At 39.8% G+C, this 27,712-nt stretch overlaps 2 protein-coding genes across 4 annotated transcripts in view; one reads left to right on the top strand and one right to left on the bottom strand.

Moving 5' to 3' along the window:
- LOC140844008 (uncharacterized) overlaps positions 1-27,712 on the top strand; it is a 106,979-nt gene that overhangs the window by 6,779 nt on the left and 72,488 nt on the right. The window lies entirely within an intron of this gene.
- The window catches only part of LOC140849928 (E3 ubiquitin-protein ligase Arkadia-like), a 33,762-nt gene continuing 18,161 nt past the window's right edge, over positions 12,112-27,712 (bottom strand). For all 3 annotated transcript variants that reach the window (XR_012132343.1, XR_012132339.1, XM_073238932.1), the window contains 3 exons: positions 22,161-22,492; positions 20,238-20,333; positions 12,112-19,196 (listed from right to left, as the gene is read on the bottom strand). The gene's annotated coding sequence lies outside the window, so the exon portion shown is untranslated. The remainder of the gene's footprint in view (positions 19,197-20,237; positions 20,334-22,160; positions 22,493-27,712) is intronic.

Below are 27,712 nucleotides of genomic sequence, written 5' to 3'. Positions count from 1 at the left end.
TGTAGAATGTTACATGATTCATGTGCCAGGATTGGGTGGTGGGTGGGATTGGTACCTTGATGCTCAGTGCTTTGAACAGTCCTCATGGCGGTGATGTGGCATTCCTAACAAATTCATGGCTGAGTGGGCCTAGGCCCAGAAAAGGCTAGGTCTCCTGATTGTGGAGATAGTGCATCTTGAGCGGGAGTGGGGTGCTCCAGAGAGTAGGAGTGTGCGGACAGGGTCAGACAAGGGCCTGATGGAAGGGATGATTAAGTCAGCATCACCGTGAAGGGCGCGGGCAGGGTGACCACATGCTTGTCTCTCCGGTAAGTGAGCACTAGGATTAGTGGAAGAGGAGAGAAGGATTAGGAGAGCTGGAAGGAGTTGCGGTGCATGGTGGGCAGCTGACCCAAGGGGCTTATTACCTGGGTGGGTCATTCAGACACCTAAGCATCTACCAGCCCTAGCCCTCGGGAGAGACTTTACAAAGTGGAAGGTGTGCTCCCTACTATCCATCTGGCTGTCTTCTTACCCTTCCATTGCCTTGTTTTGTTCAATAAACATCATCTGAAGGCCTATTATGTTCTGGGCCCTTTGTGAGGCATGGGAGACTAAAAAAATGAGCAAAAGTATATTTTTACTTAGCTACTAGATCTCCAGCTCCTTGTGCATATATGCATAAATACTCTTAGTTGGACTCAGTCCAGATGAACTCACTGTGTCCTGGGTTTCCATTAAATGCAAAAAAAAAGGGATTAAAAAATGAGTAAATGCTCAAGGAGTACTGCATAAAATGGGCAGTGGGAGACCTAAGGACCAGTCAGTATAAACAGTGCGGTAGGTATGCAGAAAGAGATGTACAAGGCATTATGGGACTACAGAGGCATGGTTACCAGCCCAGTCTTGGGACGGGATAGATTATCACAAAAGGCTCTGTGAAGGTAAGGAAAGGAATGTTAGCCATAGCCAGGCTGCATGGGGACCCTGGCAGGACATTTCAGTCAAAGGGTAAGAGGTTGGCGAATACTTGCAGACAGCTGGAGCTGTACATTAGAACATGAAGATCTTCCATGTCCTTGGGGTGTTAGGAGTGGTGACAAACTAGGGAGATATGTGAGTGCCAGATATGGCGGGCCTTTCTGCCTATGGGCAGTAGTTTGGATTTGATCCTGAAGAGGTTTAGACAGTGGATTTAAATGGTTGGAGTGCATTATCTGGTTGGAAAGACAAAGTTAAGATACTCATGAGGAAAATCACCAAGGAATTCAGGCAGCATTAGTGTGCCAAGAGGCAAAGGTATGTCCCTAATGAAATTTATGGAGAAGGGGTGGGATTTGGAGATCTTTCCCTCATGTTTTCAGATGTGGCAGTGTGGGATTCACATATAAATCAAGTATAAAAATCAAATGAATAATCATATCTGACTTGATAGTTTATAGTTCATGATGCGTAATCAAAACTGAAACAGTTTCTGTGATATGACTGCCCTTGCATTGTTCACCATGTAAGAACTTGTTCCCTATGTAAGAACTTGTTTATGCTTCAGCAGACTGGAGACTGTTGAGAGTTAGGCTTGGAGTTGATTAATGATTGTGTATTCAGTCCCCTATACAGAATTTTATTGTTGTTAACAACCATTTGATCAATAAATATGAGAGGTGCCCTCTCAGCACCACTCTTGCACTGTTACGCCTCGAGTCCCCTGGCTGGTCCTTTCAGGTCTCCACTACCTCATCGCGTCTCCTCCCTTGTCTGCGGGTCAGAGGCAGGGAGGGACTGACATGGCAGCACAACTGTGCTGTCTCACTGGTGTTTTCTGGGGTCACTGCTGATGACAGAGCAGAGATGGAGCCTATTCCTACCAGGGGAAGGGAGATTCACATGCTTTAGAAACCAGTCCATAAGCTTACGAAGTCAAAACTATGAAGTTGACTCAAATTTTTGCCTGAGCTTGCTGACATGTCTTGCCGGTGATTTCTTGGTGCTGAGGGTGAGAACAGTGGTGGGAAGCAGGTAGAGGAAGTACCGATAAATCAAGAGTTGCCATAGAGAGATTACTTTTATAGTTAGCCGTTACAGATAACGTTGCATGAACTGCTCTCTTTACTACTGTGTATGATGAAATTTTTCCGTACGTTTAAAAATAGGGAGAATAATAGCTGCAAAGGTTTTTGTGAGAATTAAATGAGATCCATAACACAAGTAAAGGTCTTAATGGTGTTGTGCGTAGTAAGTAGTGACTATTGCTGATATTGGCTACTGTCTTGGCTGAGTTTCACTCTTCCTTCCCCACTGTTCTTTCTGACCTCTGACTTCCTTGGCTCTTTCTCCCGTGTCCGGCCTGGACTGTGCCCCGTGAAATTGAGGCAACCTGGCTTGTCTGGCTTTGCCTCTGGATGGTTCTTGCAAGGACGCGTCTTTACCTCCTTTTTCTGGCTTGTCCTGCTCACCTAGGGAACCCCCTCTACTTAGCACCCCGGTCTTAGGGTCAGCCCACTTGACAGGAACCTTATTTGCCCTGGTCCCTCCGTGTGTACTGTGCGTGCTGGGAGGTGGGCAGGGAGGGAGCCAAACGCAGCACAGCTGATGACGGTCCCCTTTATGCAGCGAATGCCTTCTTGTTTTGTAAGAATTAGATTTTCATTGTATTACATTTTTGTTTATACTTGGGTATATGTATAATAAAGTCTGTGACTCTGTGTGCTTGTAAACATTATGTAGATGTTTATTATAACTTAATTGATGTTTGTTTCCATTTTGCATTGAGCTTCAGTTATCAATGACATTTAACCTTTTTATGCCTTTATTTTTGGCTGCTCTTGCTGCTTTGCTAAGTGGAAGGTCATTTGTAAATCATTTCTTTAGTGTATTGGGTGAAAAGGCTATTTAAAGGAACTTGGTGATGGAGCCTTCCATAGAAGTAAAGAATACTTAGGGCTGGTTAAGTGCCAGACGTTGTTTTAGGCCCTTTCTTGTCCTTCATTGATCTACAAGATGTCCTTTTGAAGTGAAAGTTATCACCATTTTTACTTTTCCAGTGTTAGATGTCTAGTACATACTAGGATTTTGTTTTGGCTGCAAGCGAACAAAAACCCCTAGACAGGCTTAAATAATAAAAGGAATTTAGTGGTTCTTGTAACTGAGAAATCCAGCCATGGAATGGGGTTCAGGTATTGTTTGATCCAGAGATTCATGCTGGTGTTAGGGAGTTCTAAATCTCATGAATGAGTGCTACAGCGACTGTGGAAGGGCCATCAGACAACATCAGAAGCAGAGTTCTTGACATTCACTAAGGCCGACCTGGGTGAGTCTGTTGGTTGACTCTGCACTGGTCATTGTAGACTCGTTGTGGACTCCCCTGCTGGGTGTGACCCTGGGGTGTGTACTGATGCTGCAGAGTGAGGTTAGCTTCTTCAGAAGTGCAATGCCAGCGAGGCTCTTTGTTAGGAGGAAAGGAGCTCTGAGGCTATTCATAGATGTCCACTGCAGAGACACAGGCCTGGGCTTTGAATGTAGTGCTCTTTGTCCAATCCCAGGGCGCTTTAATCCAAATCATACCTCCCTTAAAGTTGCTTTCCCCCAAGCAGTGTCTGATAAGCCTTTACCATCAGCGTTATTCCTCAGGAAGCACTGGTCTTACTCTGGGGCATGTCATCATCTGGGGTATGACTTTGCCCATAGCATCTAATTGTTTAGAGGCACAGTATGCTCCACTCTGAAGTAAGGGGGTTGAACAATATGAATTCATCCCATGTTTATTAAGTGCCTATTATGTCTAGATCGATGTCAGGGGTTGGATTTACAAACATGCAATGTACACGTGGCTGCTGCCCTTGTAGGGCTATTGACTGTTGGGACAAAGAGGCATTAATTAAATTGTAAAATATGTAATATGGAGCCTCTCACATATGCCTGGCCATTAGCAAATAGTTAATGAATAAAACAGTCTCCATTTTTATCTGTTTTCATTAACAAATATACCATTTTAAGTTCTGCCCAGTGTTCCTGTGGGGAACCACGGAGCACCCCCAGGGAGGACTGTGGGGAGAGGAGCCAGGATGGGCCCTGGGGATGCCCACACCCGGGGCCTGGGACGGGGTGGGCTTCGAGGCCACTTCTAGCCCTGAGGGACACTGATGTTCCAGCCCCGGTGTTTCCGGAGTTAGTGATGGACGCTGTAGGCCCCTTATGCTCCTCCTCTGTCAGAGAGCTGGGCGGGTGGGACACACACCTCTGGAGCCCCGGAAGAGGTTCATTCATGTTCTTACACTTGGTGATTTTCTACTTGAACAGGTTCTTTGTGTTAAATAATCCAGATTTCAAAATGCCTTAAAAATAATGTCCCTTGAATTCATCCCAGGGATGCAAGGATGGTACAACATTTGAAAATCCATCAACATCATCCACCACATCAACAAAAAGAAAGACAAAAACCACATGATCATCTCCATAGATGCTGAAAAAGCATTTGACAAAATTCAACATCCATTCATGATAAAAACTCTCAGCAAAATGGGAATAGAGGGCAAGTACCTCAACATAATAAAGGCCATATATGATAAACCCACAGCAAGAAGCTGAAAGCATTTCCTCTGAGATCGGGAACCAGACAGGGATGCCCACTCTCCCCACTGTTATTTAACATAGTACTGGAGGTCCTAGCCATGGCAATTAGACAAAACAAAGAAATACAAGGAATCCAGATTGGTAAAGAAGAAGTTAAGCTGTCACTATTTGCAGATGATATGATACTGTACATAAAAAACCCTAAAGACTCCACTCTGAAACTACTAGAACTGATATCGGAATACAGCAAAGTTGCAGGATACAAAATTAACACACAGAAATCTGTAGCTTTCCTATACACTAACAATAAACCAATAGAAAGAGAAATCAGGAAAACAATTCCATTCACAATTACATCAAAAAGAATAAAATACCTAGGAATAAACCTAACCAAAGAAGTGAAAGACTTATACTCTGAAAACTATAAGTCACTCTTAAGAGAAATTAAAGGGGACACTAACAAATGCAAACTCATCCCCTGTTCATGGCTAGGAAGAATTAATATCGTCAAAATGGCCATCCTGCCTAAAGCAATATACAGATTTGATGCAATCCCTATCAAATTACCAGCAACATTCTTCAATGAATTGGAACAAATAATTCAAAAATTCATATGGAAACACCAAAGACCCCAAATAGCCAAAGCAATCCTGCGAAAGAAGAATAAAGTAGGGGGGATCTCACTCCCCAACTTCAAGCTCTACTACAAAGCCATAGTAATCAAGACAATTTGGTACTGGCACAAGAACAGAGCCACAGACCAGTGGAACAGATTAGAGACTCCAGAAATTAACCCAAACATATATGGTCAATTAATATTTGATAAAGGAGCCATGGACATACAATGGCGAAATGACAGTCTCTTCAACAGATCGTGCTGGCAAAACTGGACAGCTATTTGTAGGAGAATGAAACGGGACCATTGTCTAACCCCATATACAAAGGTAAACTCAAAATGGATCAAAGACCTGAATGTAAGTCATGAAACCATTAAACTCTTGGAAAAAAACATAGGCAAAAACCTCTTAGACATAAACATGAGTGACCTCTTCTTGAACATATCTCCCCAGGCAAGGAAAACAACAGCAAAAATGAGCAAGTGGGACTACATTAAGCTGAAAAGCTTCTGTACAGCGAAACACACCATCAATAGAACAAAAAGGAACCCTACAGTATGGGAGAATATATTTTAAAATGACAGATCTGATAAAGGCTTGACATCCAGAATATATAAAGAGCTCACATGCCTCAACAAACAAAAAACAAATAACCCAATTAAAAAATGGGCAGAGGAACTGAACAGTTCTCTAAAAAAGAAATACAGATGGTCAACAGACACATGAAAAGATGCTCCACATCGCTAATTATCAGAGAAATGCAAATTAAAACTACAATGAGGTATCATCTCACACCAGTAAGGATGGCTGCCATCCAAAAGACAAACAACAACAAATGTTGGCGAGGCTCTGGAGAGAGGGGAACCCTCCTACACAGCTGGTGGGAATGTAAATTAGTTCAACCATTGTGGAAAGGAGTATGGAGGTTCATCAAAATGCTCAAAACAGACCTACCATTTGACCCAGGAATTCCACTCCTAGGAATTTACCCTAAGAACGCAGCAATCAAGTTTGAGAAAGACAGATGCACCCCTATGTTTATCGCAGCACTATTTACAATAGCCAAGAATTGGAAGCAACCTAAATGTCTATCGGTAGATGAATGGATAAAGAAGATGTAGTACATATACACAATGGAATACTACTCAGCCATAAGAAGAGGAAAAATCCTACCATTTGCAGCAACATGGATGGATTTGGAGAGTATTATGCTCAGTGAAATAAGCCAAGCGGAGAAAGAGAAATACCAAATGATTTCACTCATCTGAGGGGTATAAGAACAATGGAAAAACTGAAGGAACAAAACAGCAGCGGAATTACAGAACCCCAAAATGGACTAACAGGTACCAAAGGGAAAGGAACTGGGGAGGATGGGTGGGCAGGGAGGGATAAGGGGGGGGAAGGAGAAGGATGGTATTAAGATTAGCATGCATAGGGGGGGAGGGAGAAAGGGGAGGGTGGGTTGTACAACACGAGAGGATAAGTAGTGATTCTACATTTTGCTATGCTGATGGACAGTGACCGTAATGTGGTTTTTAGGGGTGACCTGATATAGGGGAGAGCATAGTAAACATAGTATTCTTCATGTAAGTGTAGATTAAAGATTAAAAAAAAAGAAAGAAAGAAAAGGGGGATTACTCCTTGATAGGATAAAACAATTGGTAAATTAAAGATCAAAGCATGCTTTAAATATCCTTAATGTTGATCACTTAAAGGGTGTCAGATGATCAGCTATGGAGGTACTCTTTTCTGATAATATTCCTTTCTCTTAATAAAAAAAAAAAAAAAAAAAGCAGTTGCTGTGTGCTGACCTCCAATGAGTTCTACACAGTGGTATAGAGGGCATGTCAAAGTGTGTGCAAAGGGTGTGTTTGTTTCTATGCAGAAGATCAAGGCCTAGCTTGGCTACCCAGAAAATGAACTAAGATACGATATGAGGAGGAGCTTCCGGCATCAGCACTCTCTGGAGGACTTGTGCCGGGGGATGATCATCAAAAAGCCTCCACAGGGATCTGGGCGATGCTGCGATTGTGGCTGTGTCCACCCCACTGTTTCCTGGACTTGCCATAGGAATGAGGAGGGAGATGTCTAGGCTGGCATGTGCATACAGTGAGACAACGAATTTGACCGGATCTGTACTGTTGGAACTCAATCAGGAGTTGGGAGGGTGCAAGTTGTAGCGCTCCAAAATCTTACGACTATAGACTATCTACAGTTAAAAGAACATATGGGATGTGAACAGATCCCAGAAATGGGTTGCTTTAATTTGTCTGATTTTTCTCAGACTGTTCAAGTACAGTTGGACAGTATCCATCATATCATAGACTAATTTTCACAAATGCCTAGGGTGCCTAAATGGTTTTCTTGGCTTCACTGGAGATGGATGGTAATTATAGATTTGCTTTGTTTATGTCACCATATGCCTATTATGTTAATATGTGTGCGCAAGTTAGTTAGTAGTTTAAAACCTATACATACTTAAGGTACTCTACAAGAAGATATGTCAAAGAAATAATCAATCCTCCCATGTTTTCTTCCATATGGTACCTCTATAGCTTTTCTTCTTCCTTCCTAATTACAATCCTTAAGTAGAATTCGTGCCTCATATCGAATTTACCGAGTATCATAATTCCTCCAGGTGGTAAAGACACCTCGAGACAAGTGCTGGGCATAGAAGCCACAGGGCATAAATCTGCAAAGAAGTAAAAAGCTAACCTTTTCAAACAATATGGCTTCTTTGTCACTTACCAACTTTACATTTCCCTGTATGGCCCCGGAAGATGACTGGTTAGCCAGAGACGGGTAAGATTCCTCAAGGGAGGAACAACCTAAGACAGGCACAGTCGCAGGGGGGCCATCAGGTGAGAAATCGGGGAACAACAGTGGTGAAGCTTAGAACCTCACCCCCTCCCCCCCTGTTTTGAGAGAAAGCTTCTGCACCTGTGGATGTTTTATTGCCCTTGTCTAGCTCGGATTAGCACATAGTATACAGGCACACACATGATCATCCACAATTGCTCTCTTACAACACTAAACTATGTTTTCTACCTTTATCTTGCATCTACCTACCACTTCAGCATTTTATTAAAAATAAAAATAATAATAATAATAAAGGGAGAAATGTGGGATCCACATATAAATCAAGTATAAAAATCAAATGAATATTCATATTTGACCTGATTGTTTATAGTTAATAATGCGTGATCAAACCGAAAGTTTCTGTGATGACTGCCCTTGTACTGTTCACCATGTAAGAACTTATTCACTATGTAAGAATTCGTTCACCATGTAAGAACTTGTTCGTTATGCTTCAGAAGATTGAAGACTGATGAGAACTAGGCTTGAGATGGATTAATGATTGTGCATTGAGCATTGACCCCCCTATACAGAATTTTATTGTTGTTAACAACCATTTGATCAATAAATATGAGAGATGCCCTCTCAAAAAAAAAATAATGTCCCTTGAATGGGTAAATGTGTGTGTGTGTGTGTGTGTAATGGAATATTCTTCAGCCATGAGAAGGAAGCAAATGCTGCCATTTGTGACAACATGGATGGATCAGGAGGGCATTGTGCAGAGGGAAATAACTCAGAGAAAGGCAAATACCTTGTGGGCTCCAAAAAAAACAAACTCATAGACACAGAATGCTCATTTCTAGGGACTGGAAGGTGGAAGGAGTGGGGAGATGTTGGTCAAAGGGTACAAACTGTCAGTTACAAGATGAGTAAGTTTTAGAGATCTAGTGTATAGCACGGTGATTCTAGTTAACAACACTACTTGAAAGTTCACAAAATAATGTTCCTTGTTTCTCCAGAACTTTTTTTTTAAGTGGTTATTTGAAATTTTTTATTAAGGTATATTGATATACAATCTTATGAATATTTTGCATGAGCAGCATTGTGATTTCAACATTCACCCATATAATCAAGTCCCCCTCACACACCCCATTGCAATCACTATCCATCAGTGTAGTAAGATGGTAGAGAGTCACTACTTGTCCAGACCTTTTAAATATTGCGGATGGTTCTTCCCTGTCACAGGTGTACTTGGGGTGGTCCGAGCCCCACTCAGTGCCTCTTCCCTTACCCCACCTCCCTCCTTGAGCTAGCTCATGGGGCCCCTTCCTCTAGACTCCCAGCCCTCTGGTCTCAGCTTCCCCTGGGGCATCTGTATCCTCAGCCATCTTCTCATGGGTCTTTCCACACTATTATAAGTGATGATAACCAGGAAGGAAGACAACAGGTTTATCATGTATTTCTAGAACAGCTGTCACCACAGATGCCTGGAAGAAAAACCTGTACAGTGTGGACAGGAATGGTCCTGTTTTCACATAAACTCCATACCTTTGCAAACATTCTAGACTCTGATCTGCTTTGAAACACTTCTCATTTCCTGGAGCACCTGTTCCTAACTTATCTGCCACTATGCCATCACATACTTTCTCTTCTCTCCTACCCTCTGAGCATTTACTCTTTTAGGCAAAAAAAGTCTTTCAAAAGCAAGTTTGAGTAGAGTTACCAAAGAATCAGTGCAGTATGTCCACAGTGAGTCATAATGGAAGTAAGAAAATGGTATCATGACAAACTAGCTTTATTCTGATTTTCCTTGTGGCTTATTGATAGTGGCCCTGCAGCCCTTCCACTCACAGCCCTGGAGCTGTGCTGGCTCAGCGGGGATTCGGGGATGACCTCAGGGAGCAGCTTCCTGTGTGTGTTACTGTTTTTCTTCTGTTGACTGATGTGTAGAGGAAAATTGGGAGTGAAGAACAGTACATTTCTTTGCTCTTCCTTCCATAAATTGCTTGTTACAACAATGATTTAAAGTCGTGGAAAACAAAAGTTTGCAGTCTTCTGTGGAAGAGGAAAGAGGGAGATGGTGGGGAAAAGGTCGGTTACGAGGGTGGGAAATGTTTGTAGTGAGGCGGCCTCTTGGTGACCTTACATTTGCATAGTACGTCTTGCTGCTCTCTGTGTGTGCGCGGATGTATTCTTTCCTGAGTTTTCTGGCAACGTTCCAGGCATAGCAGAGGCTACAAATCTTTTGCATATTGGCATATCCTTTTTCTGAACATGTAAATCAATAAGGAGCAATTGTTCCCTGTTTGTGGACAGAGGCCTTAACTCCATATTGCTGTCTGTGCACTGGTGAAACGTAATCATCTCAGAACCCTTGTACCGACTTAACTGGGTGTGCAATGAGAGTGCTTTGTTCTGACTGGGCACTCAGGAAATAACAGTTGAATGATACCCAGAATATCAACTCAAAGCTGAAGTCCTAGACTGATCCTGTCAGTTCTTTCCACGTCCTTTAGAAGAGCACCTGGGGAGGACTTAGCTATCTGTGTGCATCCTTTCTTTGGATTTTGTTTCCTTTCTATATTGGGTTGGTTCTGTGAAACAGTAAGCCAGACATTCAGGCAGGACATTAGGTGGGGCTGGAACATTCTGGAAGAGTGGAAACTTTATGAGGGAACAGCCATTTCTGCAGCTCCTCTGATATGGGGTGTGGCTGGTCGGCCTGGCTGACAGTGTGGGGAGGGAGGGAGGCACTGACTTGAGCTCCCTGCTCTCTTCCGCCTCTGAAAGGGGCTCTCTCCTGACCGGTTGACGGACAAAGAGAAGCAGTTGCTGCAAACCATGTGGCTTTATTGAAATAGATTGTTGCTGGGGACTTCCCCTTTAAGATAAAGCCAGACAGTGGAGCTGTATTATAATGTTTCAGTGTTAGGGTCCAGGCTTCCGAGGCTTCCCCAGAGAACAAACTACACAGGCATAGAGATGTAAATTCAAGCAAAGTCTTTATTCAGCCAGCTAGCTGGGGTCCAAGTCAGCCCGATGCAGCGGGTCTCAACAAGGACCCCGAGCACTCAGAGCCAAGGGTTTATATAGCAATTTCAAAGCAGTTAACTCATAGCAATTTTCTATAACTATACATTATTCTTGCAAGACATATATCCTGGGGTTAAGCAAGGGCAGGGTAAGACTACTCCTCAATGGTTAGGGAGGTTCTGCACGATAAGCTTGGTATGTAAGATTAACTGACCAAGGTTAGCTGACCAAGGGTCACAGCTGCCCACCACCCGGTGCTCATGATTAACTTGTTTTTCAAGGCCTTACCCAGGCCCAGGGTTTTTTTTTTTTTTTTTTTTTTTTCCTCTGAGTCACACTCTCAGAAAATGGTTTCTAGGTTTCTAAGATGGCTATGCTTATGCTAATTTACTAATCTTACTAATTAGATTCTACATTTCCCCACTTTCCTTTGACCATTCCAATCATGGAATGTTTGTTTCTTCCTGCCGTGTGAGTGAATGATACTGCGGTCTCAGCATTAGCACCTGAACAGCACTCACTCTTTCCCTAACAAAGGCTATTAGCCGGTTTAAGATACAGGGACCTAAAGTGAGAAGCAGTATAAAAATAAGCAAGGGCCCTGCCAGGGTGGATATCAGGGTTGTAAACCATGGGGATTTAGTAAACTAGGATTCAAATAGCCCTTGGCTGGCCTCTCGCTCTCTCTTCCTTTGATCTGGTCTCTCTCTAAGTTTAGACATTGAATCTCTTACTATTCCGGAATGGTCTGCTGTTAAGGTTTAGCTAAGTTTTATTAGTTCTTTTTCCTGACTCTTAATGCTCTCTGCACTCCTTTACATCAGATAATAGAAAACCCATCTTCACATGGCTGATCCGCCTCTGTGTTGGACTCATAAAATGGATTTAAAAGTGTGGACAGAGATTTTGTGATGGTGGTTGGTTGGTTTTCCCCTTGCTGTAGTAGCAGCTGTTTGGGTTCAATCCTCTGCTTTTGTCATACTAATTTTGGTTATTTTGTTTCTTGCCCCACAGTTGTGAACTTGTAAGACATTCTTGAAAGGAGTGGAAAGGGATGTGGTGTTCCGAATGGCTCCTGGGAGACAGCCCTGCTCCCATCACTTTACTTAAGGTTTGCTCTTTTTGTCTAGTCGTAAGAACAGGATAGAGGGTCCCTCTTAGTGATGCCGGGGTTCTTGTTCACGAAGACGAAGAATGAGCTCCACAAACAGTCAAGACAGGAGAGCAAGGTACAGGCTTTTATTTAGAGATAAAGTGAAAGGACAGAGCTCCCGGCTCACGCCAGGAGGGGACAAGAGAGTCTGTGGTGGTGCATTGTCTGGGGGTTTTATACGCAGTTGAGGATTTTTCGAGAACATGAAGAAAACTTTGGGGTGTGGACTTCTTAAGTGGTCCCTGAATGTTAAAGATAACTTAAAGTAATGAATTTCCTGCCTTGATTTCTCTCTGGGACACTGGTGCCTTGGTCTGGGATAATATCAAAAGGCTGCCCGCCCAGCCCCCAAGGTGGGCTGAGGTATTGTCTATTTGTTAAGGAATCCTGCCTTTTGAATTTTCTGGGTGTTAAAATGCAATCTTATCTTTAAGATGCAGTACTTCCTGCTTTTTACCATGTCGTCTACAGCTGGGTCTGCGTGCTAAGTTAGTTGCTCAGTTTGCAAAATCACCTCGTCAGATCTGAAGGAGGAAAGACAGCACATAGGCCTGGGCCTTTTAGTGTGCTGAAGTGAATCTTACACATGGCTACAAATGATTAGCGTCACTGAACATGTGCCACTCTTCCCCGTCTGGGGAACATCAACTAATCTGTGGAGATGATCATGTGGTTTTTGTCCTTTTTGTTGATGTAGTAGATGATGTATAATAATCTATTTTTAGTTAGACCTTTGTCTTAAAGCTTTTGTGAATCCTTAAATTCCTAATAGTCCTATTAATATGTAATTTTTGCCATAAAATACAGTAATGTAGACTTTAAAGATTATGAAACAGTTTATTTGTGCTTTCCAAAGGACGATCGTTTGTTAGTCTGCTTTCTCCTTTTCCAACACCGCCTTTATGCATTCAGTAACTAGTTCAGTCAACAGTTCTTAATATCAGTTTTGTGACTCAGTGTGTCACAACCAATTGTAAGGACTGTTGAAGTAATTTGCTAGTAATTTCTGGTTAAGGTACTAAGCTTTGTGGATGACCTACGAGAAAAGAGGAGGTGAGGTGATTCCTATGAGATCGCTTTTCCCTTGTCTGCCTTCCAGTATGCTTTGGGTGGGGCAAAAGGAGGAGAAGTAGAGCGAGCTGCTGATGGGGGTGCACATAGTGGTGTTGGGTCTCGGCACAGGGAAATGGGGCTGTGCAGCCTTGCCTGTTATTGTGTGTATGTGGGTTTGTGCAGCATGTGTATGGAGAATCGCTTGGCCCTAGTGAGGAACTCCAAAGAACCGCAGCTTATGCTTTAACAAAATGATAATTACCATGAATCACGGCCATGGATTTTCCAAGGGACTGCTCAGTGTCGAATTCTAGAACAGGAGAGAGAGTGCCCAGCTTAGGGGAGCCAGGATCAAGGAGGCTGTGTTGGAGGAATTGACCTTTACAAGTTGAACCGGATGTGTTGAGATGCCCAGGAGGCATCACCTGCCAGTGAGGCAAGTGGAGACCCCAGGCCTCCAGAGCAGGAGTTCTCATCCCTACCTGTGGACTTTGTAACAGTGCAGAGACCTCCACCTTCCCTTTCGGAGGTCTTGATTCTGTATTAGCAAAGAACAACCTACCTCCCCACCCCACGTGAACCTGATGTGTATGCTTGGGTTGATTCCACATTCCTTTGAGGGGTGTGGAGGGATAAGAGGTATCACAGTTTCATCACTGGATGTCTGAAGGAATAAGCAGAGTTTCACACGTGTGTTCTCCCACGCACGCATTCAGACACAGGCAGGTACATGCACGCTTTCATGTAGCATTTGTTTGACTATAATCAGGTCTTACGTGTGTAAATGTAGCTCTAAGAAATAAATAGTGAAATTTTTAATGTGCTGTCTCAGTAGTCAAATGTGTTATTCAGCTCTACAGATTAAAGTGCTTGTTCTTGAAGCCTTAAACTCCTAATAGTCATTGTGGAGTCTTCAAAGAGTGACTAACTCCTCTTTAGTGAGCTCTGGTATTACTTGGATCTTTCCTATTGTTGTTTTTTTGTTCTTGATAGGATTATGTACCAGGAGGGTGGGAAGGAGAGGGAGGGCAACAGTTCCGAACCGTGGTGTTAATTTTCACGTGGCAGCTGGGCTTCAATGTCCCCTCTGCATAAGGGGCATGTCGTAGTTGTAGCCAGCCACTGGTCAATGCACACTTGATGGAAAATGTGCATACAGGGAAGACATCTATTATAGGCAAAAACAACAAAAAGCACAAAATTAATCTTACGACAACTGAGCGTGGTATACCTGTAATAATTGAGGAGTGTTTCAAAGTTACCAGACATCTCTTTTATCTGTAAAAACGTTAAGCAACCTCGAGGCCTCTCTAATGACAGTTACACCTATATAAAATCAACACTGGGCAAAATAAGGTATAAATACCCAAGGTGACTAACTGTTTCAGCTATGGAACTAAATCATGTAAAACCTCAAGGATTTTAAAACCTACACTGGCAGTTATTCCAGTTTTGTGTCTATACATGAGCTGCCAATCTGCTGAGTTGGCAGTATGTCCCTGTTACCTCAAATTGCAAAAATATATTTTTTCACTATCAAGTGCATTTGTGAAACATTTTAAGAAATGTATCTCTCAAAAATATCAGAACTCATTCTAGCATGAGTTCTAGTCACACTAATTAAGAAATCTTATATGCAATATTATTTTCTATGTAGAGGATCTTTATAAAGTACAGATTGATTGAAGGTTAATAAGGCTTTTATGGGTAATTGTTATAGCCACTGAATACTATGGCACTCTTTTTTAAAAACAGCTTAATCCATTTTGTAATATATTTGCAATATCAAATCATGTACACTTGAAACTAATATGTGCCAATTAAATCTCAATGAAAAGTAATTAATGGGAAAGAAAGTAGCTTGAAAGGAGATATTTACTTTGGTATCCTACACTAAATCATCACTTAGCAATTGAGAAATAAAGCATCGAGACAATACAGGATAAATCTAAGTGAAGAGTGTGATACAAGTATCCATTTCTAATCCACTGCTAAGAGCTGTCACACATTTTTAGACCTCCTAGTTCCTGCTAAAAAGAGATGCTCCAATTACTCTTTGAACAATATTACCACTACTGTAAGAAAAGTTAGCTTCCATATTTATAAATTCCACTGGCAATACAGTGTTCAAATAGCCTATATGTGGTATGGCGGACAAATGTTTATAATTTTTTTCTCTCTCAGCCAAGTGAAGACATATGATAAAGTCACCCTTATGAATTAGGGCAACAGAGTTGGCATTCGGTTCTGTTACATATGTTATAAAACCTTTTTCACATGGGATTATGTTACTTTGGATAAAAACAGAACAGGTGCAAAATAATGAAGAGATTATAAAAAGAAAATACCTAAAATTAATATTGGGTCAGCATAACATTTTCTAAATTGCAAAGTTGTAAAAATTGAATAGTCTCAAGAAGTAAGAGGACATTTTAGAACAAAATCAATTTATGAAAAGATGCTATCAAACACTGCGTGGAGTTAATTGAGATCCCCCTCTTTCAGCTTTGGAGAATACATTAATTTAACAGTCTCTGCCTCCAAAGCCTGTCAAGTTCTCCTTTCTGCAAGATTTAGAGAAGACAATTTGACCACAAAATTTCCCTGCCCAAGTATATTTCCCACCCCAACCCACTGGTAGCAATACAGAGACTTAAATCTTTTTCTTTCACTCACTATGGGAAGGCAACTCTCTACACATCAGAGATTGGTAACAGGATATGCCAGGAGTGATTTTTATGTGACTTCTAGTCTACTTTCACATAAAATCTCATGTACAGTTGTAACAATGGATTTTAGATAATTCATGTCTAGTTACCTCTTCATGTCTAGTCTTCCCCTTCCTCTAAAGTACACAGGCAGATGGTGCACTGCTGCTCGGTGGCTTCCTGAGTCGGTGCTTCACCGGCTTGTTGGTGGGGCAGGTCCCTCTGTGAGAGCCGATCGGGTGTCACCATGTTAGTAGGATGACATTATTGAACAACTGAGTAAAGTCTGTGTTTATTTGACAGATGGTGCAAAACAAAACTACACATTCAGCCACAACTTATCTCCCAGGTATAACTGTGATGAGTTAATGGATGAGTTAAGTGACTATTTTCAACTAAGTTATTTTAAGACTTAAATAAGCAACATCAAAAGGAAAATTAAATGTAACTAATTAATTACTTGGAAAACTACTATTTTTAATACACTGTTAGAATGATTATAAACTCTATTTATGTCCTATCATAACACATAGCCTTCACTAAGGAATTTTCAAATAATCTCCAAATAAATTAATCCGATGACATAGTCTTTAGCTTAGACAACTGAAAGGACTTAAATTTAGTGGTAATACCTCTTTAATATTCTTAGAAAACAGATGAAAAATACAGTGATTTTTCACTTTCTTAGTATTAGTTTGCATAGCATGGTTGTTTGTTGAAAGAAATCTATATAACATATCTATTGCACAACTTCTATAAATAATACTATAAATTGAGGGTACAATGTAAGAAATGTAGGTTAAATGTCAAAATAAGTGGCCAGTTAAAATACAGTTTAAGTTATTAAAAAATATGGGTGGCATGTGGGTGCTGCTCCAGAATGAAATCATAATGCACAAAAACGGTGTGCTTATCATCCTCTTTGTCATTTTTAAAAGTGGAAGGGAAAATATGTACATATGTACATTATTAATGCCTAAAAATACCTAGATTATGTAAGAAACCCTTAACTATGATTTTTCTTCTGGGAAGAAAAGCTTGGGTCATCAGGGTAAGAAACTTCAGAATATATATTTTTAAACTTTCGAACTTTTAAAAATCATATGCATCTGTTGCTTTAGTAATAATGTAGTTGAATTCAAAGGTCCATAATACTAAATCTTATGCATTTCAATAATATAGATATCACACAGAATAAATTCTTACTTTTTTGTATTTATGTGGGTATGTGCATCTCTCGATTGTCTCCTGATATGCTCCACTGTTGACATTTTCTCTTTCTTGTAAAGGTTCCAGTATCTGAAGGTGAAGAATAACTAGATGGCTATTCCTTGAATAGCACTGTCAATACTGTAAAAGCAATAAAGTTCCATATTTATAAACCTGCAATATAAATACAGTGTTTGCAATATGTTAAGGCAAATGGTTGCCTGTACTTCTTTTCTCAGCCCACTGAAGTGGTGCAACAAAGTCACCCTTAGATTCTTCAGTGACTCTTACTCCCCACCTCTTGCTTCTGTGTCCTCTCCTCATGTTCTGTCTTAAGCCTAAACATAGCTTCAGGTTTATCCCAAAGTGTCATCTCCTTAATCCTGGTATAACTTCAGCCCTGTTTCCTGCTTTCCCTTCACAGCCAGGCTTATAAGGCAAGCAGTTTATATTCACTGTTCCCACATTTTTACCTTCCTCCCTGTAATCTAAGAAGGACACCATCCCCATCCTCACCAATAACCACTCTCTAATGCATTCAGCATTTCCCCAACTTTGTATTTTTGTGGTGAGACACTAATGACCATATTCTTTTGACGTTATTCTCATTTTGTTTCTTCTCAACTTCTCTACCCAGTGCTCAGAATCCTTTCTTTGAAGAACAGGATTACCTTTTAGATAGAGTATTATCACTCTCCAAGGTTTTTTCAATTTGTCAGTCTATATATTTTTTTCTGGCAATCTAATCCTCTTCCATAGATTTGTATCTTATGACAGTATGTGGCTCATATATATTGACAAATCACAACATATCTTTAACTCAGGTATCACTGTATGGTTTCGAGGTGCAGACTATAAACTTAAATCCCTACTGGACATTTCACCTTGATACCCACTTATCACAGATTCAGTATGTCTAAAACCTAACTCACCTAACATCTTGCCTAAACCATAATCTAATACTATGCAAGTCAGTGAAAGGCACCAAGCTAGCATCTAGGAGTCATCCTAAAAGTCATTCAAATGTGTCTCATCATTATTATGCCAACTGCTATTGTCCTTGTTCAGGTGTTTATCAACTTTTACCTCTTCTACTATGTCTTAACTAGATTCCATCCTCTCACCTTCAAATCTATTTTTCCAAACAAGTGAGGAGGTGGTCTTTCTAACTACCATCTCAGTAAATCACTCCAAGAGCATAAATAAGACCAAGTCATTTCGCTTTCAATGGTTCCTGAGTCCCAGTTTCTTGGCAGGGTAGCTTTATTTCTTATTGCTGAGTGATCCCCATTCCTAAGATCCAGAAATACTAACCTATTTGGAGTTGCTTGTGTTTATGTTATTTGAGATCTCTTAACATACTTTAATCACTGCAAGAGCATCATTCTCACTTCCAAAACCTGCTGAGAAGTCACATGCATGCTAAAAGCATCTTGGAAGCCTTTCCTACAGGATGTCTACTTCCCCAAGATGAAGCCACTCCCTTTTCTGTTCTACTTTTATAACTAGCATGTATTATGAATTGCAAACTCAATAAATTTACACCTTAAATTGGTATCTACAAAATGTGAATCTGTTCAAGTCAGATACAGAGAATGAGTAGAGTCCTTTGGCAGAGGGGTGCAGTAGAAATGCATAGGAACAGACCAATTACCACTTGTGAGAAAATCAAGCTCATGTCCCACTGACAGTGGATTAAGACTGGTGTCTTCATACAAAAGAAAAAACTTTTATAAAGAGAGAAAAATACAGTACATTTTACAGTGCAAATACAAATATAGATTTTAATATATCTAATACCTTTTTATAGCACAATTTCCAATTACTAATTCTCAAATTCTATTAAAACACCTATAACTAATACATTGAGAATGTTTACAGTAAAATAATTTAGAAAAAGAATATTCTTAAGAAGAAGAATATTTCAGCATTTTGAAAAGTTTTTATTTTGCCAGTAAAGGAAGAACTCGTACAAATACGAAGTGAAGCCGAAGTGATATATGGTGATGGTCCAAGTGGGGAAGCGATGCTCCAGGTGCCTCAGCAGCTGCAGCCCCTCCAGCTTCCGTTCCCAGGCCCCTGACAAAGGATGAGAGAGCTTTAGCTTTTAACCATCTCTGCGGTGTCTTAGGATAATCAGTAGGAATGGGGGAGTATGTTTACATTTTTTAAAGTTACCTAAAGCTTCTTAACTTACACAGCTGAGACAAATTTAGCCCCTAAGATATAACTGAAAAAAATCTCAAATTCAATTCAGAAAGTAAAACTCAAAAATTCCATTTTGTAATTACAAGGAGCAAAGCACTGTCCTGAGTTTCATTCACATCCTACAAAGGAAACAAACTGCATAGGTTCCTTCCAATCTAAAAGTCTGATTCTACTTGAGAAGCACACAAATTAGGTGTTTCTGTTTGTTTGTTAATGTGAATGTTACAGATGCTCCCAAGACTTTTGTTTGTTAAATAGTGTCTCTGGGTTGCTGGCTTCAAAGATAATTACAACAACAAACACATCTGTACCTTACAATACAAGGGTAAACAAAATTTTATAAAGAGTAAAACTGGTAAATGCCAAATCTCCATTTATTTATTCTCACTTTATGTTCTGCCTCAAAAGCTACTGTAGACCAAGATCTCAATGACTTCCTAAAGAAAATGAATTTCATAGAAAGTTAATGCACATGTACTTCCACTTCTCCAGTAAACACCGTAAGACTAGGAAGGCACAAGCTGGTGTTCTCTTGTCAGTAGCCAGGGTTAGAGGCAGTCAAGTAGATGTGAGTACTAAGAACAGGGAGGGTGTATAAAGAAGTTGTGAGAAGCAGGATGTATTTAGGGAGCTGGCTTTAATGGTAGACACCCCTGAAGGACAACAGAACAGCTTAACTCCTGTGTGACATGGCCCCCTGCCCCAGGACTCAAGTTCCTCCTGTTGCTTCTCCAGGTCTCTAACTTGCCCAGAGGCGGTGCCTCACAGCTAAGCTGAATTCAGTTTCTCCACAGCACCACCCTGGATGGTATTCCACTATAAAGCATTGATTTTGGCCGTTTGACCACAAGCTACTGAGCATATCGCTGAAACAGACAAGATACTGATGGGGTAGATCTCTCTGGAGCCTACCGAGGATGTGAGGACATAGTCCCAGGCACAGGATGTCCGTGTCCACTGTAGGGATGCATCCTATGTGAGTGAGGTCGGGGGCGCTCAGGGACCAGCCTGGAAACAGAACACAGAAAGACCACCGGAAATAATTGAGTAATTGGTTATTTCTTAATGTAGAAAAAATAGCCTAGTATTAATATTCAAATGTCTATAGATTAGTCATGAAATTCATTATCTAATAACAAATTATAAAAATGTAACAGATTTAATAATTATTAAATCAAGAAATCATAACCCCACAAATTCTCACTGCTCATTTCTTACAATACCTCCAATTCAAATTTATCCAAGGAAAAAGACAATTTGAATGTTTTGTTATATACCTTCTTTACAGCAGATATTTTAAGTAAAATAATAGGAATTTGAATGGAAATAAAATTTTTTAAATTAAACACCTGAGCAAATGCTATAGGAGCAAGTAAGATATATCTATAAACACGTAAGGCAGGAAAATGGAAGTATCTTATTTTGCTTTACTTTATATTGTAACATTCAGCCATTTTAAAAGATAAATCTTTTAAGAGAAAAAAATGTTAACCTTGTGCATTTATTTCAAACACATGCAACAAGAGGTGAAGTGGGGGTGCATGACAAGACATGCATATCTGGAAACTGATATTAGCTCCATTCACACTCTTTATTCTATATTCCAGATTAATATATTTTCTCTTTCTACAGTCAGTCAAATTTACAAATATTAGCACAGTTCTGAACAGAGTACTTCAAAAAAAAGTTCCAGTGATGCACTTTTATACTCTAATTCTTATTTCCTATTAGCTTCTAACACATTTTCAGATTTTACGTGTTTAATCTTTTTTTTTTTTTATCGAGGTATCATTAATAGACAGTCTTATGCTCAGGTTTCACATGAGCACCACTGTGGTTACTACTGCGTGTTTAATCTTAACAATTTAGAACAGGTAATCTTGCAGGTACTGGAAAATATTAATGTTACATTGGCAACTTTCTATATAAAGGGTTACTATATTACAATGGCAACAACAACCAGAGATTCTGGATATCATCATAAATTATACAACTAAAGGAAGAAGTCACAGAAGTGGTAGATCATTAATTATTTCAAGAGTTTTGCAAACATTTCTGTAAGGGTCAAATACTTCTCTATAGGCCATACTCAACTAGGTCTTACTAAGTAGTTACTAAGTCTTTGTAATACTCAAGTTAATCTTTGTAATGTGAAAGAAGGCACAGATGCCACAGACGAAATGAACCACATGAAGATGCTGCGGGATTGGTGCAGCTGTACTGGCTAAAGGGTAGCTGTTTTCCTGTAAAATTGTATTTACAAAAACAACAGGCAGAATATGAAGAACAGAATTTGCTGCCCTAAAGTAGAAAACCAGATACTTAATTTTCAAAGAAAAAGCAAAAAGTTCAGTTAGTCTTCCCATGTTAAGGTAATACAATAATATTTAAATTAATAAATTAAGTTAAAAAGACATTGAAAAAAGAACAGCTGAAAAATGCTAATACTCTTCTTCCGTCTGGGTGGTAACATATAAGTCAAAGTAAATATTTGAGTACTGTATCTTGTTTCTCAAGATCATCAATTTTAACATTAACCTTTACTATGGAAGCTGAAAAAAGAAACAAGAGACTGGTTTGCAAAAATAAATGACCCTTTGTTGCATCCTGAAAATGGTTTGATTTCGTTAAATAAATTTGTTTTGTTAACTTGTTTTGTCAACACCTACAACTCAGGGTAAGACAGAGGAAGATTTTGGTTAGTAAAGAATAACCTAGTGAACTGGTGGTTTAGTATACTTAATTGCTTCTACTGATTTTATAGTGTTATAAACCAATGGGAATAGAAGGAAAAGGAATAATGTGTGATTATCTTTTTAAAAACATGAAACATACATTGGATGCTGCATTATCATCCTTTGATCTTCCATCGTCTGCGTAACTTGGCGACGATGCATTCTCTGTCCTGGAGGTGCAGTGCCTGGAATGTAATACGGAATTGGCTGGTTTGTGCATGAAGATGCTGCGAGATTGGTGCAGCTGTGCCATCTAAATTAGTAGGGGGTGGGGTGCCACGGGGTGAGTTGGGGGTGCATGACAAGACATGTTAGAATGGGACGCATGCACAGGGTGAAGAGTAACAGGTGGAGACTGAGCCTGAGCAGGCGGGTTTCTGTAGGAGTTTGGGCTGGCAGAGGCTTCATGATGCAGTCTTGTCAAAGCAGCATCTGTAAGGAAAACAGGCACCATGCAGTTGAGTGTACATTGCTAGTATAGATTCCTACTGTATTTTAGAAATATATTAGCATATGTTTAATTTTTTATGTATACTTTAGCAATGCTTGAGTCTTCTCTGTTCTATTTGCAACCTATTTTCTTCTTTGAATAATCTTAGATATCTTCCCATGTCAATGTCCAGTTTTACTTCATTCTCAGCTTCACAGCATTCTACTATAGGAATGTACTAAAATTTATCAAAGAAATTTCCATTGATAAAAATTGGAAACAACCCGAATGCTCCAATAAATATCTATCTGTATGATCCCTCTCATGCTAGTCTTCTTTTGTACATGTACATGCATGTGCACAAGTGCACACACACACACATACACACACACACAGATCATTCATGGACAGTGTTTGTAGCATAAATTTCCTGTAAGTAGTTCTGAGTCTAAAAAAATAATTTAAACTCTGATACCAGTTCACAAAATTCCCTGCCCAAAAGGTCACCATAATTAATACACCTGTCACCAGTACACAGGAGTCCCTGAGGACCCCCACTATCACTCAGTCCTCACATGCCAATCTGAGAAAAATCTTGTATTTTTTAGCCACTTACATTTCTTCCCAGAATTACCTTTTCACCTTAGTAGCCTATTCACCTTTTTCTTGCTGATTTATAAGTAGTTCATATACAATGGAAGCTTTTCTCATAATAAGTGTCAACATGTTTCCGAACTGTCTTTTGTTAATTTTATTTTGCCATACACAGGTTTCTTGGCTTCTGTGTAGTCAGCTGTATTAATGACACATTTATAAACATAAACCTTGCTTTCCTTTATGATTTCCCAGTTAAGAGCAGTATAGAGAAGAAAGGAACTTTGTGGTCCTTCTGGGCAAGACTGTGGAGACGTCCTTTTCTTGCTGCTCCTGCCCCCGCCCCAGGCCGTTTTCCCCACACGTCATTAATACAATAACAGGAGCATGTCTCCCAGGAACCGGCCGTGGACATCAGCCCTTCACACAGATGTCTTCCCCCCGTTTCTTCATTCTAAATCTTTATGTTTCAAAGTAACTGTTGGAAGATCCTTCTGCGGAATACGCATTCCTCTTACTCTACAAAACATGCATCTATTTGAGGTAAAAAATATGTTTATAGATTTCAGTCCAAATTTCATTTTATTTGGAAGAATTTCTTGGTAGTCTGGTGTAGGCTATGGGCAGTCTCTAGTTTCATTATAAAAGCATTTCCTTCAATTTGTAATTCTTTGATTCATTCAGCTGGGGTAAAAGGTAGGTAACCATGAAAACATTCAGCCATATTTTCAAAGGAAACCTTGCTATCAAGTATCTTAAAGAAACTTTCACTAAACTCAATAAGTTGTGAGAAAAGTTTTAAACTTACTTTCTAAAAGTTATGTTTTCACATGAATGCTTTACTCCAAGATATCACAAAGCTCAGTATTTCTTGGTAGTAAAAATGATCACAAAAAAGGAAGTGTCTCTGTTTTACCACAGTTAACTATCCTTCCTCAAATTCACAACATTTTTCCCAGTTTCACTTAAAAATTTTCTATTTCTATAATCATTATGCAAGAAGTAATATTCACAAGTGTATAATTTTAAAGTTTTGTTTCAGGATGAATCAATTTATTTAACTCATCAACAATCATTCCACTTTTTTCAGCTTTATTGAGGTATAATGAACAAAATATTACTGTATAAAAAAGTTTTCCATAAATAAGTAAATAAACAATGAAGACATGTTTAGTAAATTCAAATCTCTGTAAATAAGAATGTAATAGTGCCACATTCTTAACATATATATCATATAATTTCAGGCAGCAGTCTTCACTGAGATTTTCCTGAAAGCCTGAATTCTTTAGGAGGCTCATATGTACCATGACATTTAAATATGGCAGTAGATCATCTTCTCCTGGGCCATAAAAATGATTTGTTTTTAATTGCATTAAAATTTTTTTAAATATCAAATGAGTCCTATTATATGCAATAAAGCAAAATTCTCCTGAACTCCAGGAACCCCTAATACCACAAATCATTCCTACATAATGCAGACTATGAGTTAAAAATCTTATCTTCTGAAGACATAACCACCAAACCAGAGCCTGTCTGGCTGCCGCTCTAACCTCCAACGTCTCTTCCCTTCCTATGGTCTCTAAACTCAGACCCAACAGAATGTAAGAAATAAAATTCTAGTGTGTGTAGAATTAATGATGTCATAATAACCTGATTTCTGATTTCCCAAATTCCCTTGATCAGTAATAATTTAGATCTTTCAGACAATCCTAGAGACTTAATTAAGAAAAAAATCACAGGCCACTAAATTAGACCATCGTTGCAAGGGCCGTAAGATAAATAACTTATTTATTATATATAATATATCTGAACTAGTGAATTAGTGCTGAGCAGTGGGAAAAAAGCATGGAGTCAAATGGGCCTGAGTGTGAATCGTGAACCTGTCTTATCCCGAGCATTGTGACCTTAGGGAAGTCATTTAACCTTTCTCACCTATTAAGTGGAGCAGTCACTGCCCTGCATAGCTATTGTTAGAGAAGATGATAATCTGCTAGGTATGAAATACACGAGTCCTGATTATGCTCTCAGCCCTATGCCCAGAGTTATTTTGGAGGTATGCTCTTCCCTGCCAGAAGACATGCAAAAGTGCCCCCAGAAGGCCTAGCACAGTGCTTCAAACTCATCTAAAAGACAGCATCCTTCCCTCAAACTATTACGCGGGAACCAGGTAAAAATGTAGATGAAATTTTTTACTTAAAAAATAAACATAGTAAGAGTGGAGCGCCCACAGGCCTCTCCTCCCCACTCCGTGTGCCCCCTGAGGCCTCCCTGCAGAGCCCTCAGGGTTCTGGAGCACCACTGCTCCAGTCTGATCTCTAGACTAGCCAATACCAGAGTTAACCTGCTCCTGTTTGGCTCATAGGACCCACCTAATCTCTTCTGATCCAAGGTACCAATCAGGAATCTCATGGTTACTTACAAATAATAGAAAAATACAATCAAAACTGGCCAAAACAGTGAAGGGAATTAATGGGGTCACATAAAAGAATCTGGGTGGAGGTACTTTGGGCTCTGGTTGGGAGGTCTGATGGCAGGCGGGAAACCTCCCTGTCATTCTCCTGGGCTGCCTTCCCATACACGCCCTCTCTTGTCTTTGCTGATTCTCTCCTGGGGAAGGTCTGTGATCTAAATTCTGCTACAGAGTGTCTATTCTAAATCTCTGTATATTGGTTTTCTCCAAGCTTCTGGGTCTGGCCTATTTGGGCTAATCTCATGAACCCAAATAAAGGTAACCCAAGAACTAGATTTAGGAGTCTGTGGACTTGGATAAAAAAAATTACCAATTTTTTTCTCATCTCTGATTGCCTCCTGGCATTCATACCACCTTGTTAGCATCAGTTGAGAGGTTAAATATCACAAGTGATTTGTATCAGAAAACAAGGAAAATAAGTTGGTTACTTTGAAAACATAAATTATAGTGGATTCAAAGTCAGTTATAATTCTATAACTCAGTATATAATTATATCATTTTCATTCGCTTGCATTCCAAATTTTTTAAATAGCTTGAGCAAAGTTACAACTATCATATGAGGAAATGACCATCACCTGAGCAAAGTTACAACCAGCCTATGAGGAAGTGACCATCACCAACAGCCTGTAAGGAACTATTTTCTATATGCTGTGATATATGTACAATAATTCATTACTACAGTAGCTTTATTTCCTGCAACATTTTCAGGACTTTATCTCAGCCCCCATGTCAACATGTTGTACAAGTGTATGTCATTTAGGGTGAAATTACTTCAGAGAAAAGATTGAAAACCTTTGGGATGAAATCCAGTCAGTGGGTGGACTAAATGACCTTCATGGTTGCTTCCAACTTGGATGCTTTAATTTTACAGATCCAGGTATTTGAGGATTCTGGGCAACCCTATGACTCAGGAGATGAATTTGTAAGCACAGCAAGAGCGCTGCGGACTGCTGCGGCCATGATGGAAGTGAGAGAGATGACCCTTATCTGTTCAGAAAGAACTTGCCCTCATTGTCTTCAAATATCTCAAATACAAAACTAAGAGTGAGTGAATAGGAACCACCACTGAAAGGAAGGAAAGGGAACTGACTGAGATGTGTTACAGTTTAGCATCTTACTACCAAAACCCACGTTAGGTACCCTAATTTCATGAGGCACCCATCTGCTTGCTTCTATGATTCTTACCAGCCCTGTGCAGCCCCATTTAGGAACCTGGTTGAAACTAGATGGCTTGAGTGCTTCAAGGTTGGAAATACGCAATGTGCTAAGTAAGGACAGGATGTAAACAAAATAGGCGAAGGATGTTCTACAAAGCATTTAAAAGAAATGAAGCCAGCAGAACTGAGTGTTCCTAATGCAGTCTGAATAGCTATAAGTGGATCTCTCAGGTTTATTATATACAGGAACAATCTGGCCTAGAACAATGTTCTTCTCCTAATCTAGGGAAATACAACGTAAGCAAGTCTGTCTGTCCAAAGGTCGTCATTAATATAGTTACAGTAACACCGTGAGAAGGCCATTCAAGTAGTAAATTGCTACCTAAGATATTAAATGTGAATCCTGACTGATTAGGGTATTAACAAATAAATAAAGTTAATAAAAGCTTTGAGACTGCCTTGAAATGAAGTTGGGACAGTGTCACATGAAATCCAGCTGAGAGAGGACATAAGGCTGACAGGGGCGAGGAGTGATTGAGAAGTGTTCAGGTGTTGGCCTCAGAGATTACTATTGACCTTCAAAGTATTTAACTTCCAGATTTCTTCTTTTCTCAAATGAGAAGAGTATGATTCAACATCAAGAAAATGTTTAAGGATTAAGTAATAATATATAAAATAACATACAAGATACTCAGTACTGGGGAAAGAGTGTACACTCAAATAAATGAAATAAAGGCCTATTCTATTTCTGCCTACATTTTTTCAAAGAATGTAGTATTTAAAAGACACCCCTGTGAAATTTCCTTGGATTCTAGATTCTACCATCAATTCTCCAGGAAACTGAGACCAGTCCAGCCACAAGCAGTTTTCCAATCTGTTCAATGTTAAGTTAGAAGTGTACTATAAGAGTTAAATGAGATACTATTAAAGGCAAAAAAATGATAGAAAATATAAGATGATTTCATTATTAACAGTACTACTGGTCAGTCTACAAGCCATAG

The sequence above is a fragment of the Manis javanica genome, chromosome 1 (assembly GCF_040802235.1).
Source record: "Manis javanica isolate MJ-LG chromosome 1, MJ_LKY, whole genome shotgun sequence".
Lineage (NCBI taxonomy): Eukaryota > Metazoa > Chordata > Mammalia > Pholidota > Manidae > Manis > Manis javanica.
Note: the sequence above shows the minus strand (reverse complement) of the source record. Positions and strands in the feature narration are given on the sequence as shown.